This window comes from Heterocephalus glaber, unplaced genomic scaffold (assembly GCF_053883595.1).
Source record: "Heterocephalus glaber isolate CG9 unplaced genomic scaffold, H.glaber_assembly_v1.0 deba00001586, whole genome shotgun sequence".
NCBI lineage: Eukaryota > Metazoa > Chordata > Mammalia > Rodentia > Bathyergidae > Heterocephalus > Heterocephalus glaber.
The window spans coordinates 8,227,754-8,238,649 of record NW_028258364.1 but is presented as its reverse complement, the minus strand read 5'-3'; the positions used below and the strand labels follow the sequence as shown (position 1 = coordinate 8,238,649).

The 10,896-nt window shown below is 35.2% G+C and overlaps 1 pseudogene; it reads right to left on the bottom strand.

Moving 5' to 3' along the window:
• Nucleotides 1-1,467: 1,467 nt before the first annotated feature.
• LOC147823403 (U4 spliceosomal RNA) lies at nt 1,468-1,598 on the bottom strand (annotated as a pseudogene).
• Between the last annotated feature and the right edge of the window lie 9,298 nt (nt 1,599-10,896).

Genomic DNA, 10,896 nt, shown 5'->3' with positions numbered 1-10,896 from the left:
ATACTGTGGCTCATGATTTATTTATATAATTTCACTATGTCAAGGTACATGCTAAGATTTTACTTTTATATTTTTTATATGCTTTCTCCTAATCTTAGAATTTCAACATGGAAGCACCTCTAGTGTTTCCTGATAAAGTCTCACTCATCTACTAAGGCTTTTCTTCTTTATGCCCAACCCAGAAATGATTACTTCTTTCTTCTTTTAAAATTGCTGCCAGCAGTGATCTGATTAAGTACCAATAATGTGCCATTTATTATACTGTACTTTCCTCCATGATATTTTGGGAAGAGGCTATGCTTTACCATGACTGGTTTGTAGGTAAATGCTGTCCCAATCCAAAGAGGATATCCTCCCATAGCAGAAATTTACATGAGAGAGCTTACTTTTTTCTAACCTTATTGCTTATGTGAACTAGTTGTTTATCAAAATGTTAACACTTTAAAGCACATGAATATTGTATGTTCTCTTATTTTTCATAAATATCAAAGTTTTTGAAAAACTAATTCTCTTTTCTTGGGTTTCTGAGGTACATAGAGTGTTACTATGGAACCATACAAGCCATTTGATAATGTTAATATTTATGTTCACCATTAGACTAAGGGACACATTAATTTCCTGGAAAGACTTTTCAAATGTGTTATTTTTCTCTATTCAAATATATTATATATGTAAATATATATCTTTTTCTTTTTCTTTTTCTTTTTTTTTGGTACCGGGGACCGAACTCGGGACCTTGTGCTTGTGAGAATATATATTTTATTTAATATTTAATAAAATTTATTGAAGAAGATGATTTTAAACAATTAACTTTAGGATTTTCAGAGCTTTACTTTTAATAAATCCTACTAAAGCAGCATTTTCTAAATTTGTGTAGTACATCTCCATGAGCTCACGTCCCATAACTTCCACTAGGAGTGACTTCTTGTTTGCAGAGAGGGAGAATGTTATAACGTGAACCTGCCTTCTTCTGTTTTGCCTGAGTCTTTGCCCCAGGATTTTTAAATGTAAGGATGAAAGAGAATTGTGTCAAATTTATTTCCATGACTAATTGTGGATAAACTATAACACTGAGGAGCTGTTGGTAGCCTTCTACTTTGTGGAAGTGAAAGAAGGCTGGTTTTTACCAGGGAAGAAAAGAATGGAGAAGGGAGGAAAAGAGAGAATTAGGACTAAGAGCTTTTGAGTTCTAGTGTTTAGCTGCTTCTGAGCTCAGTCACATTTTAAAACTCTATATGATATTCTATATTCCTCATAAATATTTTCCCCTTTCCTTTATCTATTTTCTTCTTTTAACATATAACCAAAAGTATTCTAATTAAAATATCATAGAGACTTTTCTCAGAGTATTTTATAGCATTAATGCTACATGATATTCATTTTGAATAATGTGATATATATATATATATAATGGTAAAAATTAAAAGGGGCAGTAGCATCTCCAAGTTTCATTTTGTGACACACTGCATAAATGTTTATTTTTCTAAATATTAATTTTGACATGTTATCAGATTTATTTTATATCTAATAATTTTAATTAGCAATAATTGCACCTCGGATAAACCTCATTGGGTACAATACTGCCACTGCACAAAGCTATATACAATTATTTTAAAAGAAAACTATAAAATGTGGATCTGTAGGGGATCTTGCAAATGATGTCACTTAAATTTAAAATTTTACATATAAAGAAACAAAGGTTCAGGAAGGATCAGTATTTTACCCAAGATACACAGATAAATGGCAATGATCTCAACCATGCATTTCCCATACATTACAATCCACAGCGACCCTGTTAATAAATACTGTATGTAATAACACCTCAGTGACTCTCCAGACCATGCTTGTTTACAGAAACTGGTGTGTGCAACTTCCTGTGCACTTCTGAGAGACCCACTGCTTTCCCTGAACTTCCTGTTTTCTACCTTGAGTGGGTTTGATCATGGTGAAAAATTCAGCAGTCATACTAGACACAGAAATAGTAACCACAGTTGAGATAGGCAGAGCTAGCCCACCACAGTGTCCCTGGACAACCTCATGAAATAGAGGCTATTACCTATCCAAAAATGACACCTGAAAAAGAAATCATCTTTGCCTTGTCTGAGTCATTGCTCTTTGCCTTTCTTTATTATAGCTGTCTATTTTATATCTAATGTGCCATAAAAATTAAACCCTCATGAGTTTGTTAGATTAACCTGAGGGGCATAACACATTTTCTGTCATAAAGGTGCATAAATATGGGTATGTCAAACCTATGATTATTCTTTAGAATATTTCTACTGATTAATTAATTTTAATTCATTTAACTTTATGAGTTTTATTATATTAAACAATGAGTGGTTAACATAATTTTTTAACATAATTTTTTCCAATGAGTGGAAAAAATATATATAAAGTTGTTATGGTTTGTGTTTGGATGTTCCCCCAAGGCCTCATGTGGATGAGGTGGGACTTTCTTTTTCAGAAGCAGTTGAGTCTGGAATGTGTGATGTTGGGGTTAAGAGCATGTGATTACTAAACCACTACATATGAGTGGTTAGTTTGGCACCAACCTAATTCCAGTCGTCTAAATAAGATAAAAGGGGCAGAAAGATGCTGTTACATCCTTCTTGTTGCCTTTGCTACCTTGTCAGTGCCATGTTGTTTCTCCTCTGTGAGGCTTGTTTGTCATCCCTGTCTTGGAGCCAACTGACTACCAACTGAAACCTCTATGAACTGTAAGCCAAATAAACTCCTTTCCTTTTAACTTTGGTGCTGAGTATTTTGTCTCAGCAACAAGAGAAATGTAACTAACACAAAAGTATTGCATTTTAAATATTTATTGAATATTTATAAAAAAGCATCAAAATTTTAACATTGGGCCGAGAATGTACCTCAGTGGTGCCACACCTGTCTGGTAGGTGCAAAGTCCTGAGTTTGATCCCTGGTACCAGGAAAAAAAATTAACATTGACTGGTTTTTGGTGTACAAAATCTGAAAAAGAACATCAGAAATAAAAGCTTATGTGAACTATAATGAAAATACCAATAGCACTGCACAAAAGAAAGTCTTTACTTCAATTATCACACCTAGGGCAGTCTTCACACATGACAACAACCCGTTCCACATGAACGTATCGCTTATACTGACAGCATATGTGTTTTACTTTCCTGGCCTTTTTGCAGAATATACTTGACATCTTGATGATCTTTATGTTTTGTTAGTAGGTTCTTATTATATTATACAATGTGCAGTTAACAGGAACATAAAATATTAATAAAATAAAATACTAAATTCTTAATATGTATTGTGCATTTAGAATAAACATCAACATTTTCATATCAGCTGTTTATTTGCTTACAAAACCTAAAACATAACATCAGAAATAAAAAACCTATGTGAACTATAATGAAAATATCAACAGACCTCTACAACAAAAATAATTGTTGCTTCAATTGTCATACCCAAGGCAGTCTTCACACATGAAAATTGCATGTTCTATGTACAAGTATTGCTTACAGTGATAACATGTATGTTTTGTTTTCCTGTCCTTTCTTGTATGAGACAGTTGACATCTTTTTGATTTTCTTGTTATAGTAAGTCTTTGTGATGCTGGGCCTGCTTGTTCACCTGTCAGCTCACCAGTGTGGTCTGCAATTTTTTGCATAGTTCCCTGGGCAGAAAAATTGTGTTTTTCCTCTGTTGTGAATGATTTCTTATGAGCTTCAGTCCCAATCCTCTAAGAAAATTTCTCTATGGTATTTTCACTTGCCATTTTCTTTGTAAATTATCAAACTATTTATGCCATACGTTTAGGATTCAGTAAAACACAACGATTGGCCAATGATTTGTGTTTTGAGTGACATCATAGTTGCTGAATAACTCATCAACAACATCTGCTCTGCCTTTGTTGCCTTTGTTTTTGTTGTAGAAAGTTTCTAGCTCAGGCTTCCATTTTGTTGAGGTTTCTCTATCAATATGTCCATCATGGTGCAATGATGACATCAGCAGTACCAGTTTGGTTTTTTTTCTTTGCCATATATGAGGCCAATATAAATGTCTCTGAAGTCCAAAGATTGTACTATACAATTCTCTGTTTTGAAATTACAACATTTCATTTGGAATTTCTGCTTTGTTCCTGCATACAGTTCCTATGCTTGTCGATCTGTTCTCTGTTGGTGAATGCAACATCAATTGGAAACTGGTAAACAAATTGTCAAATGCCACATTCTGATTAGTTTGGGAGATGGGAGCAACAAGTCTGTTCACAGAGTTATTCAGTTTATTACTATACAAATAAGGACCTGGTGGCTGAGTTCCAGGATAAATTTCTAAATTGAAAGCATAATAAGTCTTCACATCTAAAAAGGCATACATATTTTTGGCCATATTTTGAAGATTTTTTTGGCATGTACTCCCTGAAGCTACAGTGGCCATGAAATGCTTGGGAGGTGCTCATCAATGGTCATGTATTCGGATGCTACATAAATTGCTTGGCAGTTCCTCACAAATCTGTCAAACAGTGACTGGATAACAGCCAAGTTATCCTTCTTTTTATTTCTTAGTGGGTTTTGTCATCAAACCTCAGGCAATTTTGGAGGAAACCAAATCTCCTCAGGGTCATTGTTATTCTGCAAATCTCAAGCCCACATCCATCACTTTTCCTTAAATCCTTTACATTTCTGTGATTACCATGAGAAAGCCGAGCTAAGTACACTGGACATATCAATTCTTTCAGTTCAGTTAGTGAAGTGCCATAATGAATATATTTTTTAATATGGCTATTGGTGCATACAGAGCATCTTACTTGTATTTCAGCCTTTGTGTATTTTACAACATCTTGTAACATTTCACCTGTTACAATTTCCAACATCCAATGGCAGTGCTGGCATTCTGTCTAATAGATTTCACCCCTGCTAAAGTCCTCACCATATTTTCAGACCTAGTTCTAACATTGGATCATTCCATTTGATTGTGTGACAATTTTGCAACATTTCAACTAGTTAAATCTGCACTCACATTGCTGTTTTCTTTGTTATCTGAATAAAGGAGATCACTCCTTATATCTATAGCAGTTGATTCTTGTCCATTTCACTGTCACAGGAACTTTGGCTCATATGGCCAACATCAAAGTCATCACTACTATACACTCATACCACTCTTCCATTATGAAAATATGTATTTTACCATAATGGATCATCTTCCTCATCCATACATGAGTAATCTGATGATTCACTTTTGACCTCCTTGAAAATTTGCAAATCTAATTTTTCATTTGCCATTACACTGAATTGGGCTACTTCTACCAGAAAAATCAAAAGAAAACTTTCAAAAAACAAATTCCTAGAGTGCTGTGGATGCATTATACTCTGTGTGATGCTCAGGTAAATATACACAGTCCCTATTAAGCAGAGCTTTATGTGGGTGAAAATTCTGGTTTGACAGTTTTGCACAGGTGCACACACTTTGCAGTTCATCATACCAAGTGGGAAAACACAAAGATTGCTTCCTGTATCCCTCAGGAAAAAATACTGAGACACACAGCCAGCTGATATAACACTAAAGTAAAAATTTATAGCAGAAAATTAAGGGATGTGTTTGTAGAATCCAGTGTCATTCTCTGGGGTTTAAATATGTGTATAGTACTGAGAAGACCTAGAGTAAGCATTGAGTAAATAAAATTTACTATTTTAATTATTATTATTGAATGCCTATTCTTTTCTTTTGGCACTTCAAACTCTATCCTTGGTTCTTCAGGCCATTTTTTTCCTATTTTTTCCTCAGCAAATCATGTAATTTATGTCACTAACTGTGTGTGGGTCAAGGGCACCCAACTCCAATTCATTCCAAATATTTCAGAGCTCTGGGTTCCTAACTGTCTAGGAATTAAATTTATAGATCTGTAGAGCTGATATGGAATACAAATGTGTTAGCTTTCGGTCACTGTAACAAAATATTCAAGACAATCAATGTATAAGAAGAAAAGGTTTATTTTGGCTTGTGGTTTCAGAGATTTCAGTCCATATTCCCTAGGCCATGTTGCCTTTGGTAGTGAGGTAGTTTCTTATGGCAGGGAACATGTGGCTGAGGAAGCTTCATTCTACATGGCAGCTAGGAAACAGAGGGGAAGAGGAAAGGTTTGGGTTTTCACTATCCCCTTCAAGGCATGACCTCAGTGACCTACTTCCCTGTCTTGGGCCCACCTCTTAGATGTTCCACCACCTTCCGATTACACCACTGGTTGATGACCACACCTTTACCAAATGGGCCTCTGGGGATCACGTATCCAAACCATAGCAAGAAGTTTCAATATATTCTGCTTTCTGGGAGAAATTAGCTCAAATTGAAAATTGTAAGATGGCAGAGGTGTAACTACTAATTAAATTGTGTTTATCTTTCTAGTTGTTGTGAAATATATTACAATAAGTCATAAATTTTCTTATCTACTACCTTACCAGAGATCTTGTAATATGGAGAAATTTCAGATAGGAAGGTGAGAAGGTGATCTGCCTGCTGAATTCTTCCAAAACTACAAAAAAAGGATACCAATTAGGGTTCAAATGAGCAATGATTTCATATCTTGAGTGGTGTCCAGAAAGTAATGATGCAAGATGATCAACTCATTTAAGTTCTTGAATTTTCACTAAAATTTTCCTTATTTTACTACTTACAAAATAGGCAGATTGTTATGGTTTGTGTCTAAATGTACCCTCAAAGCCTCATGTGCTCATAGGTGGGGCTTTTTCTTTTTTTTTTTTCATATCCTTTTATTGGTACATTTTGGGTGTACAAAATAATGACATTCATCATTGGGGATATGCACCTTTACATACTCTCTTGGTCCTTACTTTTTTTCCCCCTTCCCCTGCCCTCCCTTCAACACCTCCATGCCTCCCTGTTTACAAAGGCTTTGTTTCCATTTTTTTCATTTTCTCATATAAATTCCATTCCCTTCTTTCCTTTCTCCTACCATTCCCACATCCCCCTCCCCTTTGCACCTTTCCTTCCTATTTCACATTATCTATTATACCTTTTAGTCCTTATTTACACTTTCAGTTTCTCACAAGAGAGAAACTATTTGGTATTTACATGTTTGTCCTGGTTAGTCCACTTAAGACTATTGCCTCAATGTGCATCCATTTAGCAATAAATGTCTCTAATTTCTCATTTTTGATGGCTGAATAGTACTCTATTTTATAAAAAACCCCACATTTTCTTGATCCAGTCTCCAGTTGATGGGCATTTCGGCTGTCTCCAAGTTTTAGCTATTACAAACTGTGCAGCTATGAACATGGGTGCACATATATCACTGTGGTATGATTCTTTTAATTCTTTGGGGAAGATACCCAGCAGGGGAATACCTGGGTCAAATGGGACTTCCAGTCCTAGTTCTTTGAGGTATCTCCATATTGATTTCCACAATGATTGCACCAGTCTACACTCCCACCAGCAGTGGCGCAATGTTCTTCTTTCCCCACAGCCCCGCCAGCATTTGTTGTTGGTTGATTTCATGATAGCCATTCTTTCTGGGGTGAGGTGGAATCGCAGCATTGTTTGCATTTGCATTTCTGGAATGTCTAGTGATGTTGAACATTTTTTCATATGTTTATTTGCCATGTCTACTTCTTTGTGTGAGAAATGTCTGTTCATTTCTGATGCCCATTTTTGGATTGAGTCTTTAAATTTGAGAGGTCTGATTTTTTTTAAGTTCTTTATAGATTTGAGATACTAGACCTTTATCTAAGGGACCGCTGGTAAAAATTTTTTCCCACATTGTGGGTTGTCTCTTCACACTGCTGGTGGTTTCTCTTGTTTTGCAGAAGCTTTTCAGTAAGAAGAGATCCCACTTGTTGATTGTGTGTGCTAGTTCATGGGCAACTGAGGTTTTGTTCATAAAATCTTTTCCTACACCAATGTCTTCAAGAGTTCTACCTAACCTCTGTTCCAGCAGGTTCAGCATTTCTGTTTTAATATTTAGGTCTTTAATCCATTTTGATTTTAGTTGAGTGCATGGTGAGAGATACAGGTCTAGTTTTAGTCTTTGGCAAGTTGAAACCCAATTTCTCCAGAACTATTTATTAAAGAGACTACCTTTCCTCCAACGAGGGTGTTTGGCTCATTTGTCAAAGAGGAGGTGATGAGTGTGTCTGGAGTTGTTTCTGCATCTTCTAATCTGTTCCACTGGTCTTCACGTCTGTTTCTTTGCCAGTACCATGCTGTTTTTATCACAGTAGCTTTGTAGTATAATTTCAAGTTGGGGGTTATAATACCCGCTGCCATGTCTCCACTACCTAGAATTGCTTTTGCTATTCTGGGTCTCTTCTTTTTCCAAATGAATTTTTGGATTGTTTTCTCAAGGTCTATGAAGTATGCCACTGGGATTTCATTTGGGATTGCATTGAATCTATATAGGAATTTTGGAAGCATGACCATTTTCACTATGTTGATCCTTCCTACCCAGGAGCAAGGGATGTCTTTCCATTTTCTGATATTGTCTTCAATCTCTCTTTTCAAAGTGCTATAGTTTTCAGAGAAGAGGTCCTTGATTTCTTTTGTTGGGTTGATTCCTAGGTATTTCAGTTTTTTTGATGCTATTATGAAAGGAATTGTTTGCCCTATTTATCTCTCAGTGAGTCTGTTGTTTGTGTAGGGGAAAGCTATTGGAACTTGTATCCAGCTACTTGACTGAATTTGGTTATTAAGTCTAGAAGACTTTGGTGGAGTTCTTGGGGTCTTCTATATAGAGTATCATGCCATCTGCAAATAATGACAATTTGACTTCTTTATTTCCTATCTTTATTCCCTTAATTTCTTTCTCTTGTGTAATTGCTGTGGCTCATGTTTCCAAAATTCTATTGAACAGGAGTGGTGACAGTGGACATCCTTGTCTTGTTTCTGATTTTAGTGTGAAGGATTTCAGTTTTTGACCATTTCGTATGATATTGGCTGTTGGTTTTTCATAGATGGCTTTTATCAGTTTGAGGTAGAGACCATCTATTCCAATTTTTTGGAGGGTTTTATCATAAATGCATGTTGGATTTTGTCAAATGCTTTTTCTGCATCTATAGAGATGATGATAAGGTTTTAGTCCCTGGCTCTATTGATATAGTGTATTACATTGATTGATTTGCATATATTAAACCATCCCTGCATCCTGGGGATGAATCCCACTTGATCAGGGTATATGATTCTTGATGATCTTCTGCATTCTGTTTGCCAGTATCTTTTATTTCCCCATTAACTTTATTGGTACATTTTAGGTATAAAATAGAGTTACATTCATCATTGGGATCTCGTACCATTATATGAGTATCTTGGTTCTTATTTTTTTTCCCCTCCTTTGCCATCCCTTCACCCCCCCCACCCTTCCCTATTTGCAAATACCTTGTTTCCATTTTTTTCCTCTTCTAGTATTTTTTACTTTCCCTTTTTTCCCTTCCCCTACCCCTCCCAATTCCTCTGCTCTTGTAGACCTCTTCTTCCTGTTACACAATATCACTTATACATTTTTTAAAATTACAATATTAAGATCTAGGAGACATTACCACAGATTTTACAGAATTTAAAAGGGTATAGAAAGCATATTAGAAAAATCTGTTTTGAAATAAATTTGACAACTTCTAAGAAGTACCTTGGAAGAGAAATTAATGAAACTAACTCTGGAGGAAATATAAAATTTGAATAGCACCTATTAAAGAAAGCATATTCCTAGCTTGAAAACCTACCTATATGACAACAACAAGCTCATAAACATTCTGAATGATAAATTATATCAAACAATTAAAGCAGAAAAGAAGGAACACTTCTCTCCTCATTTTAGGAAATCAACATTGTGTTAATCCTAAAACTGGATAAAGATAATAGAAGAAAAAAGTATCAACATAGATAGAAATTTGTTTAACAAAACAAACTATTAGAAGTCAGATCTGGCAGTATGTAGAAAGTGATTTTTTTATAGGGATGGCAGTGTTGGTTCAGCATTGGAAGATCCACCCCCAAAAGTCATCATTTTAACAGAGGAAAGGAAAAAGCCATATGATCCTGTCAGTAGTTGGAGAAAAAGTATTGGACTACGTTCTAGAGCTGTTCATGGTAAAAGCTATCAGGAGACTAGAAGTAGAACAGAACCTTCTCAACAGATTAAAGACATGTACTCCATACTTCCAGTGAGAATGCCTTATATGAATGGAGAAGATACAATGCTTTCTCCTTAAGGTGGGGAACAAGGGCAGATATGCTTACTCTTTATCTGTCCATTAAACTTTGAAACCTAGTCCCCACCAAAATAGTCTGGCAATAAAATGACACAACTAGGATAGGATTGGCAAGGTAGAAGTAAAATTTTATATGTAGATGAAATGATCATCTACATAGAAAATACTAAGAAATCTCTAGGAGCCCCTAGAACCTGTACCTGAATTTAGCAGGATTAGAAAACATAAGGTATATATAAAAATTCAGGTCTGTGTAAACTTGCTATAAATGAAGAATTGGATATTGAAATTTAAAAGTTAGGTAGGAGTACAAAGGACCTAGAAAAGTTAAAAACAAAAACAAAAACAGTGTTGGAAGACGTTTAGTACCCAATTTTAAGAATTCTTCTAAAGCTACAGTAATCAAGGCAGTGTTTGTGTAAGGAAAGACATATAGATCATTGGAATAAAACAGAAAATTTAGAAATAGAACCACACATATATGGTCCACTGAGTTTTGAAAGATTATTTAACATTAGCATTTTATAGAATATGAACTCAATTCAAGAGCCGAGGAAGAGATAGTGTTTTCAGCAAATGGCACTAGAACACCTAGTATCCATATATAAAAAATTAACCTCAACCCTTTATTTCCATACATGAAAATAACTTGAAGGGATCTATGAATCTAAATAAGAAAGCCTAAAAGTAGAAAACTTTAAGA